Below are 24,643 nucleotides of genomic sequence, written 5' to 3' on the forward strand. Positions count from 1 at the left end.
TACGATAAGAGATAAAAACCATTTAATTATAAAATAAAGTGATGTTTGATGGCCACCATCAATGTCATCAAAAATCTTAAAAATACAGGTAATATCTGATTAACCATCGATTAGACAAATGATTTTTTAAATTATCTGATCAGTTAAGGAGATCTTTAAGTAAATAAAATTATTATTTATATTGATTTACAATTCATAACATAACAAACACATTGATATGATTTTTAAAAAATGAATACAAATTTAAATAATTTATAATTTATTATTTTTATCAATTGTATGAACAATTTTACGGTATTACATATTTTATATGCAATTAAATAATATCTTATATATATATTTGAGACATTAATTTTATTTTAGAAAATTTACAAATTATCACACATTTTATAAATTACATTAAAAAATGTTTATTACAATTTTTCCCCTATTATTATTATTATCACAGTTAACTTATCACAATTTGATAGTAAGTAAAATACAAGATAGCATTTACTATAGAAATAAATAAATACATACAAAAAATACTATTTAAAACAAAATGATAAATCATTTATATGATATCTCATTAATGATAGTTTTTAAAAAGTAATTAAACTAATGATAATATTTATTAATTGTTGGAAATTGTCGCTAATCTTCATAACATATCATCATTTCAGTCAAATCATGGGTCACATATCCAAGTGTCACTAAAAATTAATAAAAAATCAATTAATTAATTATAAATAAATAAAAGTATTATTATTTTTATTATAAATTTAATTAAATTGATAAAATAAATTTAATTATTATAATATAATATTATAATAATTATATATATTAAAAATGTAAAAAAATGTATAATCAATAGTATAAGTACATATAAATAATTGCATTAGCAACTAATATTATAAAAGCAATTATATATATATTTACTAATCATAATAATAATAAAAATGATAATGACAATAATGATAACAATTAATTATTATTATTATTATAGACGATGACATAGTAGGCACCGGTATCTGGGCTGTGCAGATAGTGGTTGTTTTGCATCACATATTTGTAAAAAACAACCAAGCTAACCACACTGCCAAACACCAGTGTCATAATTATTATTATTATTAATAATAATAAATTATTTGTTATATGATATTTAATTTTTATCCCAAAAAAAATTAATAAATAAATATTAAATGTTGTCTTCAATATTGATTATTGTATTGTGTGTGTGTGTGTGTGTGTATGTGATGTATAATTAAAACAAACAAAAATTGAAATAAAATTATATATATGAAAATTAGTTAGAAAATAAATTAGCTCAGAAAAACAAACAAACAAACATACAATTTAATTAATTTTAATTAGTATTTACAAATAATTAATATGATATATATTTTATTAATTTTTTTACCTGTAATATCATATTATTTAAAATATAATTGTTTAGAATTTTAATTTAAAATGAAAAATTATATAGATTTTTATTTATAAATATATATATAATTTATTGAATCAATTGATATATGTATACTGAAAAAAATCAATTAAAATAAATATCAATAAAAATACACTAATAATGTAATACGCAATATTGTATTAAATTATTTTTTAATTAAATACAATATACTACAGAATATAAATAATGTTTTATATATATATATTTCAAAAAACAATATTTTTGAAAAACAATACTTGATATCATTTATTTTATTTTTATTTATTTATTATTGTTAACGTCAAATGTTAAGTTGATAAATAAATTTTTTGATATATATATATTTTATTTTTATATGAATGAAATAATTCAATAATAATATTTATTTTTTAAAAAAACTAATGTATCAAGTGTTAGTCCCATGAATTGATTTATTTGTATATTTAATATATCATATCAAATATATATATTTATAACAACAAAAACACAATTATCCGAAATATATATATATATATAACATAATGTTTTTTCAATAGTGAAAATTTGTGTATCATATTAGCCAACAACAACAAAATAAACCTAATAAATCAAATTGCAATTTAATATTTAGTATATATATACGATACTGTATAAATACTTTACACTATATATTAAATATATAAATTATTTATTATTAAATTATTGATATGATTTATAATTTATAGACAATATTTCTGTAATATTTTATACAAATATAAATTATTTATTTAGTATTTTTATTATTATTATTATTATAACAAAATTAATTGAATTAAAAAATAATTAGTTTTTTTAAACAAACAAAAAATTAAATAAATAAAATTAATATATATTTATATATATTTATATATGAGTTAATCGTTGCGATCATCGCTGATATATTGCGCTCCAAATAAATGCATTTACAGCTTATGTATTTAAAAACCGTTAAAAGTTGTGTAAAATGCAGTTTTGGAACGAAGTTACCAGCGATTAGTATAGACATAACTGTGCCCATCGATGATGATGGGCACCGGTAGTCAAAAAAAAAAATAAAAATATAATACAACAACAACAAAATGATAAATTCAATTTTGTATCATTGAGTGTTTGGGACCACAAAAATATGTGGATTATCTCTCTCTCTCTCTCTCTCTCTTTCGGTTTAATAATACATTAAGATATTTGCCGATAATCATTGCTTGCATTGGATGGTCAGTGCGCTTCTCTATGTAGTAAATACCTCCCCATTCCGCGCGACAATAATTATTGGATGTCGTAGTAGTAGTAGTGTCGGGCATATGTGTCGGTTATATATATATATTTTGAGAGATCATATATAATAAGACAAACATTAATTATATTATATAATATATAATAATAATGAAAGTGATAGATAATTTAGAAATTGAACAAATAATAATATATAAGATACACTTTCATATGACATATATTAACAAAATAATAATAATAATTAATTAATTAAAGAAAATTATATCTCAAGATATCTAAAAAAATAATATATCGATTGAAAGTTTTTTTTTGAAAGTATTAACAAAAAAAATAAATATAAATATATTTATATTTAATACAAACCCCGGAGATCGCAATGTTGTTATTATTACATTAATTATTTGCTATTATTATTTTCTAATGCCTAATAATTTTTAATATAAAGGTATTAATAATAAAATAATAAAACAACTTAAAAAATGTAATATAAAAATTAAAATAATTTTGCTAAACGTCAACATAAAACAAAACCATATGGAAAAAAATTTTAATACAGTTTTTTTTCATCAGCAAATAAATTGGACATTAATTTTGTATTTTTAAAATAAACTACAAATAAAATTATTATAACTACACATATATATATATAACCAAACAAAAAAAACATTGAATTATAAAGCAATTGATTTGTAGTCAATAACAGAGTCAATCGTATACTGTCGATACAAATGAAATAAACAGTGATTTTTTAAAAGCAAATATTATATAATAATAATAAAAAACATTAATTAATTTTAGGTTTTTTTATAAAAAAAATACACGACAACGGCATATATGATTACATTTCGCATATATATAACACATATTTTTTGTATATATATTTTTATAAAAAAATAAAAACATAACATAAGTGTTGGCTGGTATGCTAGCAATGGGGAGGAATGGGTGTATTGAGAGAGAGAGAGAGAGAGAAATGGGCGCACACTTGGAGTTTGGAAATTAAAAACTTTTTATACATGTATTTCAATTACGACAAAAAAAACAAAAACAACAACAAAAATAATTACCAATATATGTAATGTAATACTATTGGTATAGTAATAGATCGCAACAATAACTCATATATAAATATTTTTTTATAATATGACAAATAGTTTTTTATGTTATCGGAAATTATGACCGAAAAAAAAACAATAAAATATATTAAATAAATTTTTAAAAAAAAAACTTATTGTATATATAGTTATTTAAAGCAATTATTATAATGAGAAGCACATTGAACTTAGTTTTAACAAAACATTTTTAGAAAATATATATATAATAAATAGATTTTTAAAATATCATAAATTTATATATCATATAAATATTAAGCAAACAATTAACACCAAATATTTACATAATTAGTTTATTATAGCAAAATATATATATATATATATATAGAGTTAAAACAATAAAACATATGAATGACAGTGTTTTATAACATACCTATTGATAATAATAATAATAATAATTATTATTATTATATCAGACGTTTTTTGGTTAACATATTTGTTAAGTCACTGAAAAATAAATATTTGGTCAAAAAAATAATTGTAAATCACTTTCCAGTTCACATATAATACTAATACTAATAACAACTTCCGAGTCAAAAGCTAAAAGTTAATATCATTATTACTGTCGATATAAAACAGATCACACAATATATAAAACAATAAAATTAATAACTTTCTGTAGAAACAAATTGTTAGCAAAAATAAGTGATTGCATAAAAACAATGACAAAATAATAATATAGTTATTATTAAATAATAGCAGAGAGAGAGAGAGAGAGAGAGAGAGAGAGAGAGAGAGAGAGAGAGAGAGAGAGAGAGAGAGAGAGAGAGAGAGAGAGAGAGAGAGAGTTATATATTTCAGAGATTTTTATTTAACACAAATTAGGAAATCAATTGAACAAGAGATGAGACAATTGTTTTTAAAAAAATGTGTTTATAATAGACTTTTGTAAAATCAACAATATATTGAAATTATTAAATAATAATTATTGTTGAATATAATTGATTTACTTGGAAATTATCTATCTATTATATACACATATATAAATATATATATATATATATATATATAAATATTGAGAGTTAATTAGAGAGAGAGAGAGAGAGAGAGAGAGAGAGAGAGAGAGAGAGAGAGAGAGAGAGTTAGGAAATAAGTAGGACAGGGACTCAAAATGTGTTGACATTTAAATGCATATATATATATTAACACATCGTACAGTATAGTAATATAATAAAATATTAAGTATTGTATGTCTTTAAGCATTGGATGCAATAGTTTAGTAAACCAGGGAAAGGGAGAGAGAGAGACAGCACAGTTATCTGTTGCCTATTTGGTATATTGTAGTTAACTGATGATGACGAACATCAGGATTGTTGCCATAGACACAGGTGCTTACGCCATAGTCAGACTACTGTAGACACACACACACACACACACACACACACACACACACACACACACACACACACACACACACACACACACACACACACACACACACACACACACACACACACACACACACACACACACACATACATACATACATACATACATACAACTAACCATAGACGATATCAATTTTGATATCTTGGATCCATATTATTATTACTATTATTATCCACATATTAAATTTAACATACATATGCTAAATATATATACTGTATAAATTCAATTATCCGATAAAAGATTTTAATCAAATAAAAAATAAGTAAAATAAACGGAAAGGGAAGGGAAGTAAAAAAAAGGAAAGGTGTATAAATAGATTGTTTGTTTTAGAGAGAGAGAGAGAGAGAGAGAGAGAGAGAGAGAGAGAGAGAGAGAGAGAGAGAGAGAAAGAGAGAGTTTAATGTAATAAATAGCTGCAAATACACACATAAAATAAAAACTAGTTAAGTGTGTATATGTGTGCGCGTATGTATGGCACTGGGCATTCATGTTGTTGATGATGATGGTGATGGTGGTAACGGTGATGGTGACTGGATGAGATAGATTTAACTGAGATACCACCAGCTGTGTTCACAAGTGTATCAAATATCAGGTGAGGGTATCTGTCTCTAGTGGACACTGAGTTTTTGGTTTGTTTTTTGTTATCAATTTAATCAGTGCCACCGATCCAGAGTCCCCCCGCGCGACTGGTGAACCCAGAGTGGTACCCAATCAAACGCTACTCAAATTGTTGTTATTTTTGTGCCAAAAAATAAAATTTGTGATCACTTTCCCACCCAATTAAAAACACACATACATAAGCGCGCACACAAACACACACCTAGTAAACATAACTGAGTGGTCACACAATTAATAGATAATAGATTTTTTTTTGGTTTTTTTAAAAACATAAAAATCATACACTATATGCATAAATATGAAAATTCAATAAAATACTAGTATATGTATATATATTACCAATAATAATCATAATCATAATAATTGAAGTCATGCTTAATAACTTACGCTATAATAACTGGGTACTTTTTTTACCAACCAAACTACAGGTGCAAAATTGCAATCATATTTTAAAAAACAGGTAGAAATTAGTTGGCAATTTCCAATGAAATCTTTTTTTAACAACTTTTACGGCTTGTATGAGCGTATGTATGTACTGTATGTGTATTTATGATGCCGCCACCCACCTCCCAGCACTTGTAGCTCCTGGCACTGGTACTATAATAGTACAGTATAGTACTTTCCAATACGATTCTATTACCCATGATGATATATATATATATATATACCCAGAATCGTGTATCAATTTATAGGGGGGACTGTAGGTGAAGGGGATGGTTAGATTTTAAGTGATGACTCAAACAACGTTTTATTTTTTTAAAACCTATTATAAGAGAAACAAAAAAAAATTGAAATTATTATTCATTATTATTCATTATAAATCATTTATAAATTTATTATTATAAGTTGTTTCACCAGGTAACAAATTTTTACCATAAACTTATATATTTAATATATATATATATATGAAAACAAAAGTAAAACTCAATTATTATTATTAGTATTAGTAGAAATAAACTAAACTAATAATAATAATAATTAAACAAAAAAACAAAAATAATATTAATATCAATTTGTTTGGTGATATGGACGACATGCCAACAACGATAATAATAATATTAACAACAATATAACCGGCAAATAAATATATATATAAGTTTTATTAACCAACAAACTTATTATAAAGGACAGGCATTTATTTATTTGCTAATATTTATAATATGTAAAAGTTGTGAAATATTTCCAAACACACAATTTAATTAAAAAAAATTTTTTTATACAAACAGTATTAGTATAGTAATAAACGTATGTCTCAAATATAAAATAATTATAATTATAATAATAGTAATAATTTTTTATATGAGTAAAATTTTTTTTAATAATAAATGTTATTATATTATTAAAAATAATACTGTAAAATGTAGTAAAAAAATATCTACTATTTATATACAGATTTTTATTTTAATAGTTTTTAGATAATTAATATCATTATTACTATTATTATCTATTTTACTATTAAATATTTTATTTAAAAAAAACGGTTACATAGTTGAGACCTCCCTATACTGGGGTGTAATTGACTTTCATATATATATATTGAATAGTTGACTGTGACTTACGACTAAATTTGTTTAAGATATGATTATCATTTAATAATATAATAACTACAAACTAATAACAAAAAAAACTACAATAAACTATATCTCTATTTATAAGTACTTGAATAAATAAAATAAAAAATCTAATACTAATAATGAAAAAAAATTTATATAATTTTTTGTTTGTTTGAAACAATAACTAACTTTCAAGTGTCACGGGAGCTGACTATAGCTGACAATAGTTCACTTAATAGGACATATCAATAGTATCATTGAATAAATCATATCCTTTGTAATTATTTATTTGTTATTTAAAACAATAGATTTTTTTTTGAATCAATAAAATTTATTTTATTTTTTTTAAATCTCTCATTGAAGGCCTTCTCTCTCTCTCTCTCTCTCTCTCTCTCTCTCATTGATTAGGAATTAAGTGTTAATTGTTGTAATCAATTGGTAACGCCTATTACTTTATCAGTCAATTAATTGCTTGTTATTACTATTTATGATTGTTATTCAATTATATATATATATATATTAATATATATGTCTGTTACAAAAAAATATGATAAAACAAATTTCTATTACAAACAACAATGTGATGAGCAAACACAATATATTCAATTATTATTAAAATGTAAAATAAGTATTTAAAAAAAATTTGTATTATTATTTTTAATAATAATTAATTAATAATATGTTATGATTCCACTATAGCCTATGAAATCAATAGTAAGTATCATATTATATTATTCAATGATTTTTGGACAGCAAAACAAAATAATTAGTATAATAAACTATAAATAGATATTTCTATTGAATAATATTATGTAAAAATTAGTATACTATTAATTGATTTCATGTGTCAATTCATTTAATAAATTATTAATAACTACTAATATAAAACTCACAATATATATAATATGACAACAAAAACGTGATTAAAAATAAGATTTTAAAAAAATAAATAAAAATATATTACTTAACATATATGGCAAACATTTATTGCTAATTGTTTAAATTTAATTTTTTATTGATTATAATTAATAATTACCCAAATAATATATGTATATATTTTTATTTTAAAAAATACGTTGAAAATTTATACGGGAACTTGACATTTTACATGGCAATGTTTTAAACGCTAATGTTATTTAATTTACGGTAATTATTATTATTATTAAAATTTTATAATAAACTTTGTGATTAACAAAAAAATTTCATATTGTAAGTATATGTTTAATAATTTATTTTCACTGTTTATTTTTTTATTGTATTTTTATTATAATAATATCATTAATTAGTAGTTTTTTATTATAAATATAGATAATTATTAACTAATTAATAGTATTAAAATAATATTTATTTAGTAATATTATTATTAAATAGTTATTTTTAAAAATAATAAAATTCAATTGTGTATAAAAATAATATATTTAAACAAATTATTGTATTAGTATAGAAAAAATAAATAAATATTTTAATCGGTTTAATCGATTATTAATATTATATTTTTTAAAATTTGAACATAAAATTTCATATAGACTTATGTCAAGTATTATATATATACAGAGTATATAATATATATTTAATTTATTAAAAACACAAAAATATGATTTATAATGTCATTAAAATTTTTTATAACAAAAATTTTATATTATTAATATATATATATCAAAATTTCCAGACAAACTTACTAACAAAAAAATTTAAGACATTTAATAGGTTTATGTTTTTATTATTTAAAAAAAAACTTTCGTAGTTTTCAACAAAAAAAAACAAAAATAAGACAAACTGAGTGTACAACTAATTAATGATAATTTGTGTTTTTTTATATATATAAATAAGTAATATATAAGTTATATTTGAATCTGTTTTTAAGTAACGGATTTTCCTTTAATTTCAAAAAAAGAGAGAAAAAAAACTAAATATTTAAAATTAAAGTAATATTTTTGTTGACTAGAAATTCAAAGTCTACTAAATTTTTAATAAAAATACTGTATTTAATATATATATATATATATATATATATATCGTCTAAGTCTATGTTTTTGTGTCTACTTTTTTTATAGTTGTATTTTTTGTATTTACAAAATTGATTTTTAAGCTCAGCAGACATAACACAAAAAAAATTTGATAATAAAAGTAAAAAAAATAAAATAATGGCAAATATATTGGTCTCGAGAAAAACTAATAATAATAATAATATAAATGAATAGCAAAAAAAAATTCAAGGATTTCTCTAAAATCACACAATTATATACTTATATACAGTATATATATATTATATTGTATTATAAAAAAAACAATGTTTAAATCTCAATGTCTATTGATATTAAATAAAAGTAAAAATAAATTGTTTGAAGTTCAAGTATCTTTTTATATATATAAAAAAAATTATTATGATTTTTACAGACAGTCAGAGAAAATACTACTAAATATATATATGAAAAAAGAGTTGCATTTTGTGTCTGAGCACAGGTAGATAAATAGATACCTGAGTGTATGGGTGTATGGGTATGTGATGTTTGATTTTTTTTTTTTTTTGATTATAGCAATGGTGTGAAAAGTGCTGTCATACATATCAACAACAAAAAAAAAGGTATAAAACCAACAAAATAATAATAGGGTTTTTTTGTTGGTTTGATTTGATTTTCATATCTATAATTGCATTCAAACTTATTTTTTTCAATCTCGTGAATACAATATATCTTCAATACTAAATACATACTAAACTATAAGTATATATATATATACAGACATTGATCGGACAGGTCTTCAACAACAACAACAAAAAAACCCAATTTTATAGACATTATAGACAACTATTTATATGAAAAAATAGTGTATATAGACTACAGACAAACACATATTATATAAGTATTTTATATAATATATATATAAATTTTTTATATATGTATATATAATATATTGTGTATATATAAAAAGTTTATGACGTAAATACTGTATATATTTGATATTTATATATAACATATACATATACTAGTATATATACATTAAATGTTATATCATAGATAACATTTGAAATAAAATGAATTTTTCGTTACATTATATAATATAAATACATATTAACTATATTTTCTGTACTGTTTTGTTGTTGTTGTTGTTGTATACATATAATAGTAGTTAATAGGCTTTTATAATGAGAAATGATTTTTCATAAAACAATTTTTTAAAAAGTTAAAAAGTTTTCATATAATTATTTATTATTTAAGTATTATTTAAACTTATTATTTATTTTTTTGGTTAATAAATTTTTAAAAAAAATAAATTTTGGTTATAATAAAGCTATTGTCTGTTGTATTTAATAGTAGTCGTAATTTACCATAAGATAACTCTAAACGTAATAATGATTTATACACAAAAAAAATATATATATCCTTAAAAAATCGATTATTTGTTTAACATATCGATTACACCCTAAATAATGTTGTCTATAGATATATATATATATATATATATATATATATAGACAACAATAAGATTTAAATTTTAAAGTCTAGACATATGTGTTGTAAGTAATAAATAATTAAATTTAAATTATATATATATATTGTTATATATGTTGTTTTCAGAGATGTAAATGTATTATATTTTTTTATAAATATAATAATAATAAAAAAATATAATACAATAATATTATTCAATGTATAGGATACTGAATATTAAATTAGATTTTTATGTCAATTTCCTTTTTTAAGTTTCAAATTAAATGTATATTAATTATTGCTTAGATATATGTATATTGAATTTTAATAGTTATTATCAATCAAATAATAATAATAATATATAGATTATGATAATGAAATTTACTAATAATATTTAATAATCTATTGTATATAATAGCTACTAATGTAATAAATTATAAACCAAATAAATAAAATAATTAATTACTAACTAAAATATATATTTATATTAAATTAATTTAAAAGTTTAATCATTATGTATGCATATTTTTATAAAAACATTGACTAAACTAATGATAATTTAATTTTATTAAAATATTTTATGTTAATTATAAAGATAATTCAATTAATGATTTTTTTTTAAAAAGTACTAAATAAACACAAAATAGTTTTTTTTAAAAATAAATATAAATAATTTTAACTTACATATGAAACAAACAACTGAATAATAATAATAATAATAATAATAATAATAATAATAATAATAATAATAATTTACACTAATGTTTTAAAAATTTAGTAATTAATTTAATTAATAAAATGTCAGAAAATGACATTTACTCAAATAATTATTGATTTTGTCAATTTAAGCAAACTTAAATTTTTTTATATGATAATTATTTTACAAAAATGTCATTATCGTATGTTTAATGATTAATAGTGTAGCTATTTTTAATGCCATAATAATAATAATAATAATAAAATTGCTGCTAGTTTTCTATATATTTTATAAACTACTGTATAAATGTTTACATAAAATACAGTATTACGAAAATGGACGTACAATAAAATATATATATATATATAAATTTATATATATGTATATACTATATATATATATATATATATATATATATATATATATATATATACTACTATTGAAAGTGATGACATTGATAAATCATTGAAACAAATAGTGGGGGAAAAAAGGTATTACAAAATCACACTATTCATGAAAACATTTATCTTTTAATATAATAATAATAATTATTATTATTTAAATATGAAAACCTTAAATCAGTTAAACTAACTTTTTTTCTCTAATAAAAAAATCGATATATTTCTTATTACTGTTTATTATAGAAAATTAATAAAGAATCACAAATAATATATAATATTATATAAAAAAATATATTAATTTATTTAATTTATATATAAATCCAATAAAATAGCAAATTGTTTTTTTTCTCTTTTATTTCATTAATATTTGAATTGATACTTATATATTGTATTATGTATTACTACTACAGTATATATATATATATATATATTTTGTTTAAAAAAGATAGAGATAATGAAAAAATAAGCAAATATTATAGTCATTATAGTCAGACACACAAACACAAGTATTTTAGAGGTTAGGTATCGGTGCGCAGGAATATTCTAGAATCTCTCTCTCTCTCTCTTTTCTCTCTCTCTCTCTCTCTCTCTCTATCTATCTCTCTCTCTCTCTCTTTATGTAAAAGTAGTCTTATGTTAGACCTAAATGGACAGCCCTTTTCTCCTATTTCTCTCTCTCCAATACAACACATATACTGTATGTACTGTACTATTGGTTATACTTTTATAAGTCTATGCGCTTATATTAAATAATTTCTTTTTCTTATAAATTACCGATTCTTGCGAAAAAAAAGTCTACCCGTCCTTGAAATCTTATATATTTGTGAGTCGATATTATATATATATATATATATATATATATATATATATATATATATATATATATATATATATTATTTACACACTTACTAAACCAATGAGTGTATTATATATTTATTATTAAAGTAAAAAATGTGTGTTATTTTGTGTGAGTGTGTGTTTGGTTTGACATTTAATTTTAACCCTAAATATACTATCAGTATATATATATATTCTGTATATACAGTATATATTGTATATAAAATAAATACTTTCCTGTATAAACAATAAATATCTGTTAGTAATACTATATATATAATACATTTTTTATGATTATTATATACACAGACAAGTTGTTAATTGTCTAAATAATTATGTATTGATAGTGTAGTTACTTATTATAATAATAATAATTATTATTATTATAAAATTTATTGCTTAGAGACACAGCAATTGCTGCTCCGTTGATATATTACTCTATATTTCAAATAATTAGGATATCATTAATAAGATTATTGTTATAATAATTAATAATAATAATATTAATAATTTTAAAAAATAAATAAATTTTCATTTTAATCAAATAACTTATATATATAAAAACACACTAATATTTTAATTGCAAATTAGTTTTGATTAGAAAAAACGAGTATCAAATTTATATATAAACAACTAAATAATTAATGTTAAACATTAATACAAGATTTTTATAATAATAATAATAATATGATATTAAATTTATATATAATATATTATTATTAACAGGATAGTGTAAATTAATACTATTAGATAGCATATAAATTAAGTTTTTAGTTTGTTTTGTTGTATAAATTTATTTTTTATATATATAATAAAAATCACTAATAATTATTGTATATATAATTTACTTTTACTTATAAAGTATTTTTTTTGTTGCTAAAGAAATTCAATAAACTTTTGTTATTTAAAGAAAAAACTTAATTAAAATCAAATAAGTAAATATTTATTTATTTTTACATTTATAAATATATTTGGAAAATTATTTTTATATGATTTGTTGTTTATATTTTTTGATGACTATTGTGAAACTTTGTTTTTCTCCCCCCTCTCCCACCCACCCATCCCAGCAAAAAATATAAGTAATATTATTACAATACCAGTAATATTGTGAAAAAATACAGTAACAAAAAATAATAATTAATTAATTTTATGGCTAGAAAAATGTTTGCTAACAATAGTATGTTTAGTTTGGTTAGTAACTGGAAAATTATTTATATATATATATATATTTTAACGATTAGACGTTTAAATAAATTAATAATAATAATAATAATAATAATAATTGACACAATCTTTTATTGTTTGTATATGTAATTTGTAAATGTATTGTTTAAATATAATACAATGTGTGACTCATACAAGCAAACAAACAAATAAATTTTAAAAAAATTAAATATTAGAAAACAATAAATTGATTTTTAAATAAATAATATATTATTTCTAATGCATTGAAGAGTCTCTTAAAGATAACCAACAATAATATTTAAAAAAAAAATTGTTTATAAATTAAATAATTGATAATAATTGAAGGCTTCATAAAAATTAATGTTTTATATATATATACAGTATATTATATATATATTACTGTATTAAAAATTATTTATGTATGTGTAGACTATAATAATAATAATACTACTAATACTTCTAGATATGTTTGTACCCAAAAAAAATATATATATATATTTAATTTGATGAGCGAAATAAAAATAATATAAACTTATATTTTTTTTAAAAATAAAATCTATCATTATAATAATTGCCTCTCATTTTGGTTATTGGAAAAATAATTTATCAATTGTTTATATATATTTATATATATACTGTATAATTTATATATAATATAAAAAACATTAAAATATTACCGGTACTGTATATTTTAAATATATAATTTAATTTCTAAATCCAAAACAAAAATGATCATAAATTAAATTAAATTACTGCATTTAAATATAAATTGATTTATAGATAATGTATATATATATATATATATATATATATATATATATATATATATATATATAGTGTATATACTGTACAATACATAGGTATGGATGGATAGATAGATAGTTAAATAGGTATGTGTTTAATATATAATATTATTAAATATCTATAATGCAGTAATACTGACACAAATATTACAAAAGTGAGTCAAGTGGTGGAGCATAAAGACATCTCTCTCTCTCTCTCTCTCTCTCTCTCTCTCTCTCTCTCTCTCTCTCTCTCTCTCTCTCTCTCTCTCTCTCTCTCTCTCTCTCTCTGCAGTAGGCATACCAACACACCATTAGCTCAGAGCACTGGTAGTAGTAGTACAGTACTACTGCACTACTGCAACATAAAAAGTTTTTTTTCTCTCTCTCTCTCTCTTATTTCAAGTTCAAGGCTATTGGGTTTTCAGTCAATGATGATAATACTTGTACTGAAATATATAGGGAAAGAGTTTTATTTGTTGGATCTGCTTGTGCTCCGAGTGGAGCGCACACAGGGATAGTGTATTTGGTTGGTTGGTTGGTATGGCATTATTTGGTTGCTGTATGATGTATGGTATGGTATGGTATGGTACGGGTATGAGCCGATGCAATGTATGTGTGTTTTAAACCTAAATCAATACTTTATGTCTACTTAAATGACGTCTACACACTGTATGTGTATGTGTATGTGTATGTGTATGTGTATGTGTATGTGTATGTGTATGTGTATATGTATGTGTATGTGTATGTGTATGTGTATGTGTATGTGTATGTGTATGTGTATGTGTATGTGTATGTGTATGTGTATGTGTATGTGTATGTGTATGTGTATGTGTATGTGTATGTGTATGTGTATGTGTATGTGTATGTGTATGTGTATGTGTATGTGTATGTGTATGTGTATGTGTATGTGTATGTGTATGTGTATGTGTATGTGTATGTGTATGTGTATGTGTATGTGTATGTGTATGTGTGTATGTTAGCTGAATGTTAATGTATAATTGACTATTCATATGATATTTTTTGTTTGGGGAAAAAAATAAAAAATAAATAAAAAGATTTTCATATATTAAAAAATAAAACTAAACTAAATTTAAATATTTATGTATATATACTGTATATATTTAACATCAGCTAAATTGTTGGCTTAAATATAGCTAACAATTAGCGTTTTTTTTGTATTTCAAATATTTATTTTTAAAAACAACTTTTATAATATTAAAAAAAAAACTATTTATCAATCATACATATAATATGAATAATATTTTTTTAAACAATTACTTCCATTATAATAATTATTACTTACATTTTTTAATTACATATATATATACAGTTTTTTATATATATATATAAGACATTTAATTGCAAAAATTAATTCAATTTAATGAAAACAAAATTAATATATATATATATTTACATTAAATAATTGCTGAATAGCATAAAAATAAATTGATTGTTTAATCACATTTTGAAAATAAAAATGATATTAAAAAATATTATAATTAAAGTATAGACAAAATTAATAAAGTCTACGATATGTATGAATTTATTTATAAATTTATTGTTTGCTAATTCATTAAATCACATTGTTTTCCCTTATAATTATAAATTATTATTATTATTATTATTAGTTTATACATGTATTACGATAATTTTACACCAATTTCAATCAAAAATAAAAATATTAAAAATGTAAAAATAATAATAATAATCAATTTTGCAGCTAATTTTTATATACAGTTTTATACTAAAAATTATGTAATTAACAATTTAATTTATCTAGATTGTTTTTGTTTGTTTGTTTGTTCGTTTGTTTGATTTTTTATTTGTTTTGTTATTTTCTGTATAATTTTATTGGGAATTAAATTAACTGTATTTTCTATGTAGGCTTTAGTTTAACTAATCTTATATTTATTTATTTTTTACTTTTATTTATTATTTAGTTAATTTTGTTAATATAAATCTCAAATATTTATTAGTATTAAAATATTTAAGCCACTTATTATTTTATGCAAACCTAACTTTACTGGTACTGTGGATTTAAATTTAATATTAACTAAATGTGTCTAATAAAGTAGATTTAAATATATACATTGTTAGGTAGCAGTAATAATAATAATAAAATAGTTTGATATTTAAATAATTTATTAAAAAACACTATTATCTAACAATACAAATATATATATATACTGTATATATTTTATAGATTATATTTTATTAGATAAATACAATAATACTAATGATATTAAATAATAATAAATATTTTAAAGGTTTGTCTAATTTTGCTAATAATAATAATAATAATAATAATAATAATAATAATAATAATAGTTTTATACAAACATCGATAGAAACAATGATGAATCAAAATGAAATTTTCACTGAAACTTCAAGGCTTTATTTGTAAAGCCATTGAAAAAGTTATTATTATTATTGCATTTCGAGGAAATTTAATTATATAAAAATTTTCTTATATCACACATAGACACACATTTTTAAATATAATAAATAATAATAATAATAAATTAATATAAAGAAGATATATAATGTGAAAATACATTTTTTTCAAATATATTAATAAATTAAATATTTGATAAAAAAAATGTTTGGGAAAAATAATTAATGAAATCAAATTTCTACTATATATATATATAATATCTAAATATATATAAATCTAAAGGTATATAAATATACTGTATATATAAATACTTTATTTAATATAATAAATTTGTCTGTATTTTCCCACACAAAACTGGAAAATATTGTGTAATCATCGACAACAATGTAATTATCGTTAATTTATATATATATATATATTATTTAAAAGATTTTATTATTTTAGACAATTTTTTACGCCATATACTCTAATATAATTGTATCAAAAAAAAAAATTATTTCATGCCTGACGTCAAATACAAGCATTTTTTTCTACAAACAAAAACTAAATAAAATATATTTAATTATTAATTCAAATAATAATTTTTGATGTCTTCACTGAGTAAAATACAGTGTATAATACTAAAAATTATACTAAAAATTACTAAAAAAAATTAATATTTTATATCATTAGTACATAACAAAAAAAGCTTAATGTATTATACAATAATAATCCTTTAAAATAATATATTAAATAATTTATTTTTATTTTAGACGATACAATTTATAACCATAATAATTTTTTGTAGTCTAAAAACAATTTAGATTAAAAACAATATATGTTTTTTTTAATAAAAAAAAATATTGAAATATTTTTTTTTGTTGAAATAAAATACAATTGGCAATTAAAATGAGCATTAAAAAAATAGCAATAGCATGTGATAGTTAAAAATAAATAATTAAAAATAATTATAAAAAAAATAATATATAATATCTAAAATGTTAATTTTGGCTGTGAAACACACACACACACACACACACATAATTTTATTTAACAACTTTTATAATATCATATAAAACTATATATATATATAACTTATTTTAAAAATAAATCAAAATACTTACCGCATTATATGATGCAATAATATATGATGACTTAGATTTTTGACGATTTTTTGTTGTTGTTGTTGTTGTTGTAAAAAAGTAATATATTTTTGGGGTTCAGTTAAAGTCAATTGAATTATTATTATTATTATTCAATATATTTTTTTCAAGAAAATAAATATATTTTGCTAATTATTTTATTAAGTTATTTAGCAATTTAAAAAAACTATTGCAATAGTTTATATTGTTTTTTTTGTTTTGTTTGTATATTTATATATATATATATTAATATATATTAAACTATAACATACGTTAATTTTCACCAATAAAAAAACATATTGTAAGTCAATCGTATAATATAATAGTTTTTAATTTAATTATATAATAATTTTTTTAAAATATTGAAACAAATTTCAATGTCAAAAATTTTGACATTTTGTTATTAATAATTAATTTTGTTTTATTTCAAAAAACAGCAATAAAATAAAAACTTATTAAATAATAATAATATTATTATTACTAATTTCAAAAAATAAAAACTATTAACAAAATAAAAAATATTAAAAAAAAAGTATTACTTGTTTTTCGTTGATATTTTGTTGTCGTTATTATTATTATTATTATTATTGAAGTAATAAATAATTAAAAGTCATCGGAAAAAAATGTGATTATTATTATTATTATTATATAAAACATATGTAAAAACTTTCATTGAAATAGATATGAGATTTTTTTTTGTTAGCAAAAAAATATTTCTCATAGCGTCTAATGAATTGGCGATTAAATAATAATAAAAAACGACTCTTAATCTTAACATATAATAAAAAACATTAATAACAATACATTTTTTTTAAATAAAAGTAAATATCAGTCGATAAAACAAAATGTGTTTTTTTACGATATTTATATGTTAGTTAAATGATAACAAAAATAATAATAATAATAATAAGTCACTCATTGAATAACAATTGAATGACATTTACTGTATATATATATATATATATATATATATATATATATATATATGATATATAAATAAATATAAAATAATTTTTTTCAAAAACTCGATAATAAATTGCGTCGTAGTTTCAGATGTTTAGGGGAACGGGAGCTCTGGTATAGAGAAAACAGAGAGACATTCGGTGTGGAGAGTTGGCTGAAGAGAGAGAGAGAGAGAGAGAGAGAGAGAGAGAGAGAGAGAGAGAAGGAGAGAGAGTGTGTATATTAAAGGTCTACTAGAGGTTGAAGAGAGAGAGAGGAGAGAGAGAGAGAGAGAGAGAGAGAGAGAGAGAGAGAGAGAGAGTCATAGGGATGGATAGGGAGAGAGACAAACATTTTATAAGAAAAACTAAACTATTGTATAGATATATAACTATATATATATACTGTATATATATATATATATATATAATTCAATCGGTAATACCTCTATGAGCTAAAACACAACTACGTCTTTGCCATTTAACTCTATCCGTCAGTCAGTCAGTCAGTCAGTCAGTTAGTTAGTCGATTACCAGAGCCGACCTACCGGTGCGCTCTTCTATTGATAATGCATTGCAAAACACATATTGCAGTATTAGTTGCTGTTTAGTCGTTGTTATGTACGATATATAGTCATTGTCTGCAATCAAAAAAACACACATACATTACATTCACATTTGGAAACAACCACTACTTTGTTAGTACCGATTCTGCGCCTAATAAAAATAAAATCCTCATAAAAACCCACTGTTTTGTGGCAATTATGATGAGTACCCGAAAAAAAAACACCAGATTTTTTCAGTACCGACATCGTTGTCGTCATCATCAGTACCGCATACATCTACACCTATAGGATGGTATCGGTGCTGATGGTGATGATGGTGTCGTCACCGATAGCCGCGCGCGCCGATACATACATACACACACATACACACCGACGCAACGCTAAAAATTTTTTATTCAAGACAACAAACAAACAATTTATTAGTTATTATTATTAATATTATATTACATTTATATATAATATAACTTTTAGTTTTTTTGTTTTAGTTATTATTATTATTATTAGTTTTTAGTGTATTTGTGTAAAAACTTTTCCTATAAAATGTCTGTCCATTTTTGATTAGCGAGAAATGTCTTCATCGTCTCTCTCTCTCTCTCTCTCTCTCTTTCTCTCTCTCTTTATAAGTATAGCATGTCTTGTGGTGCCTCAAAGTGGTCGACAAAGACATACAGAGATTTTTTTTATTATCATTTAATACAATAGTAGATAATATGTTATATAATTCAATTGGTTTTCATATTGTATTGTAATTATTATTTAGTTATTTGTTTATTTTAATAGAGAGAGAGAGAGAGAGAGGATATTATTATTATTAAATTTATTTTTGGTAACTAAATTAGTTAATAATAATAATAATAATAATAAATAACATATCTATTAATCGTTTTTGAAAATCGAGAAAAAGAAAGAGAGAAGTATTTAATTACATAAAATTCAATAACATTTCACTTGAAATACACTTAAAAATAAAAAATACGATAATAAACGATAGTTTTTATAATTTATTTTTTGTTTTCATATATAAATCATGATTTTTTTTGTTTTGTTTTAAAACATACAATACAGTGAACAATAAATTAGTGAACCAACCGATAAATGATTGTTGAAGACATTAATGTCCTCACAATTAGCACTCATTTAGTTTTATTTTTTTTGTTTTGTTTTGTTTGGTTGGGTTAAGCATTGGGTTTAATACACACTTTCAATAAAATTATATATAGCTTTCTCTCTCTCTCTCTCTCTCTCTCTCTCTCTCTCTCTCTCTCTCTCTCTCTCTCTCTCTCTCTCTCTCTCTCTCTCTCTCTCTCTCTCTCTCTCTCTCTCTAAAGTATAAGTTAAATATTAATGATGATAATAATAAATAACAATTTTACGCCTAAATGAAATGTTATCATTAGTAATATAATTTTAAAATTCATATCACATCTCTCTCTCTCTCTCTCTCTCTCTCTCTCTCTCTCTAACTTTCACTCCTCAAAAAACACATTCAATTATTTATACTAAATAATTGCTAATAAATTACTTGGTTTTCTTACTTTTCTGGATTACAAAATAAAAAATAAAAATTATTACAGTATTTTTAACTGATAATTATTACATAACATAATAAGCAATAAAATTTTATTTTATTTTTGTTGTTGAAAAAAACAGTTTCTCTTAGTTTTCCTACTAATAGTAGACAGTTTTTTAACAACAAAAATAAATAATAATAAAAATATGTTAACTATTAAATAATTTTTTTTTAAAAACTGTATGTAATAGGAATTGGAAACAAAATTAATTTCAATTTTTTTTATTGCTTTATAAAAATGATTTATAAAATGTTAGATTATTTGTTGTTGTATTTCTAAAAAATATTATTAATATATTCACCATTGAATAGTTTGATATTAACATACAATATTAAATACATGTATATTAATAAAATACTATATTAATAATGTATTAGTAAAATTGTTTAATGTTTGTGTGTGTGTGTGTGTGTGTGTGTTAGCTAAAAATATAATACCTGGTACTGCCTAAAAAAAGTAAAATATTATATTAGACACACACACACACATTTGTTTTAGCTAACACACACACACACACACTCACTCACACACACACACACACACACACACTATGTTTAATAAAAGTATGTGTTGTAATACTGTGTGCAATGTATTTCAATGCTAAAACATACTCCTAGTAGTAGTAGTATTAATAGTAGTAGTATAAGCTATTGCAAAATATTTCCATATTATATAATCATTATAATTACCACTACATAGACAACACATAGAAACACACACACACAAAACTATATATATATATACAGTATATACTGTATGTACTCTACAACTAATATATTTCAATGTCAAAGTCATGCATACAAAAAAAAAGAGGTAGTAGTGGTTGATGTTGTTGTGTGTGTTGTGTGTGTTGTCTGTGCTATAAATGTATGTGCAATAAGTGTATATGTTTTATATCTATACAGTATTACAGTATATTATTATTATTATTATTTAAAAAAAACCTGATTTTCAAGGCATTCTCAAAATGAGTCAATTCATTAGAATCGTTATGATATATAGTCGTCGTCCCATCCATTTCTATACTACCCATCCATACTAACTGAGCGATTCATATATATATATATATATATACTGTATATTAATATATATATACTATCATCCAAAAAAAAAACAAAACGATACTATTAGCTAACATTCCCCCCTTTCACTTTCACTGTTGCTATCATACAATAATAATAATAATATGTGCCAAACCCTTAAATAAAACCGGACTTACAATATATATATATATATATATACTGTATATATAATAAACTGCATAATAATGAATATGTAATAATGCACTAAAAAATATTTTTTTTCATAATTTATATGCAATCGCTTTGCACTTATTAATACTACCTAATAATAATTTATAAGAATCAAATACTATACAGTACTTTATATATATATATATATATTATAAAATATTTTCAACAAAAAAATGATTTCAATGATATCGTTGTTGTATTATTGTATTATATGTCAGAGAGAGAGAGAGAGAGAGAGAGAGAGAGAGAGAGAGAGAGAGAGATTTAACGTTATGATTATGATTATTATATTTTTTTGATGATTCATAAATTGTATAATAATTTTTTTTATTTGTAATATTTGATTGTTACCAGCAATAACTTTCAAGTAATACTGGCAATACAAACAAACAAATTTTTATATATAAATTTATTTATTTGATATGATATTGTATATGACTGTATATTTATTTACATAAAAAAATCTAAATATTTTTTAGTGGCAAAATATAATACTATATATATATATATCTAAAAATTATTCAACACTTTCAACACTAAAAAAAATTATAACTTTTTATTCGTAATGATAATGTTTTTAATGTATAGTTTATTTATTATGTATATATATATAATTCTCTCAAAAGTGATGATAATTTTTTTTAAAATTTTTTTTTAGTTATCTAACAAACAAAGAGAAATATTTTTCCACTTTCAAAAAAGGCACACAATTATTATTATTATAAACTCATAATCATTATTATTATTATTATTATTATTTTATATAGAGATGATAATCAAGGAGTTGTCAAAAATAAGTTAGTTATATACTGTATATATATATATAATATATATACACTGTATATAAGTTGATGGGGGGGGGAAAGGGTTAGGTCTTTCACAATATACAATAGACAGCACAATATTATTATTATTTTTGTATAAATGTTGGGCTCAATGCCAAACATAAAGTTGGGTTCAGTACACCTCATGTTAAGCCAATCAATCATTATTTGTTAAAAATAAAATCAAAAAAAAAATTAAAATAAATTCATTTTATTTGAGTTAAAATAAAACTAGAAATTACATTATTAAATATATATATAAAAGTATTATTTTTTTGACGTATTTTTCAAATAATAAAAATATTTTTATTCTCTAATAGATATATATATGAACTTATTATATGATATACACTGTATTATACTGTAATACAAAAAAGTTAAATCTATAATTCAAAGTCAATTTAACCTAAAAAAAAAAATTCAATGTCAAACGTTTTTTAATAGACTAAAAAACATAATACTTAAATTATTAATACTGTATAAAGTATATTAATAATAATATACTATACTTTTATAATGTATTTATTAAATAATAATGTTTTAATAATGACATTTGAATTAAACTCAATTCCCTTGAAGTCAAACAATATAATAATAATAATAATAATAATAATAATAATTTTATATATGTGTGCATTATAGATGTTTAATTATATATTATCTTATATTTTTTTGATAGAGAGAGAGAGAGAGAGAGAGAGAGAGAGAGAGAGAGAGAGAGAGAGAGAGAGAGTTAAATATATAGTTCACTATACAATTATTTTGATAGACATTTTTATTTTATATAAATAACTTGTGATTAGATAAGCAAAAAATAAAATAAAAAATGAAAATGAGAGACACAACAAATAAAAATGTTTAATTAAAAAATTAAATTTTTATTTTGCTTGACATTAACAAAATAAAAAAAATAACTTTTGATTTTTATGATTATACAGTATTTTATTTTAAATTTGTTATATAATTAATTTTTTTGTTTTTTCAGTATTTAAGCCAAAAAAAATTATTATTATTATTATTATCGAAATGGAAAGTAATAAAAATTAATTACTATAAATAACAAAAATAATTATTATTATTAATTGATATAAGTGTAAGTTTTTTTTCGGTGTTGTTGTTATTATACTGTATTTATTATATACTATATTTTTGCTACTGTATTATGACTACTGCTAGTTAACAATAATTTTTTTGTTGTTGAATAAAATTTGATAATAACATCAACATCACTGACACAATAACAACAAAACAAAAATTATCAAATAATTTGTCGATAAATTCAATAACATAACTATAGTTTTAAAAAACAAA

The 24,643-nt window shown here is 20.7% G+C and overlaps 2 long non-coding RNA genes across 2 annotated transcripts; both read right to left on the bottom strand.

Annotated features, from left to right (window-relative positions):
* Nucleotides 1-428: 428 nt before the first annotated feature.
* On the bottom strand, nt 429-18,326 carry LOC128966013 (uncharacterized). Its single transcript, XR_008484694.1, has 3 exons — nt 18,160-18,326; nt 6,160-6,535; nt 429-692 (listed from the first exon to the last, which is right to left on the bottom strand). It is a non-coding gene; the product is annotated as an uncharacterized LOC128966013 (long non-coding RNA).
* Nucleotides 18,327-18,811: 485 nt separating this feature from the next.
* On the bottom strand, nt 18,812-20,037 carry LOC128966063 (uncharacterized). Its single transcript, XR_008484697.1, has 3 exons — nt 19,825-20,037; nt 19,565-19,759; nt 18,812-18,947 (listed from the first exon to the last, which is right to left on the bottom strand). It is a non-coding gene; the product is annotated as an uncharacterized LOC128966063 (long non-coding RNA).
* Between the last annotated feature and the right edge of the window lie 4,606 nt (nt 20,038-24,643).

Source organism: Oppia nitens, unplaced genomic scaffold (assembly GCF_028296485.1).
Source record: "Oppia nitens isolate AA-2021 unplaced genomic scaffold, nextdenovo-longstitch-racon4-pilon3 scaffold19_pilon_pilon_pilon, whole genome shotgun sequence".
Classification (NCBI taxonomy): Eukaryota; Metazoa; Arthropoda; class Arachnida; order Sarcoptiformes; family Oppiidae; genus Oppia; species Oppia nitens.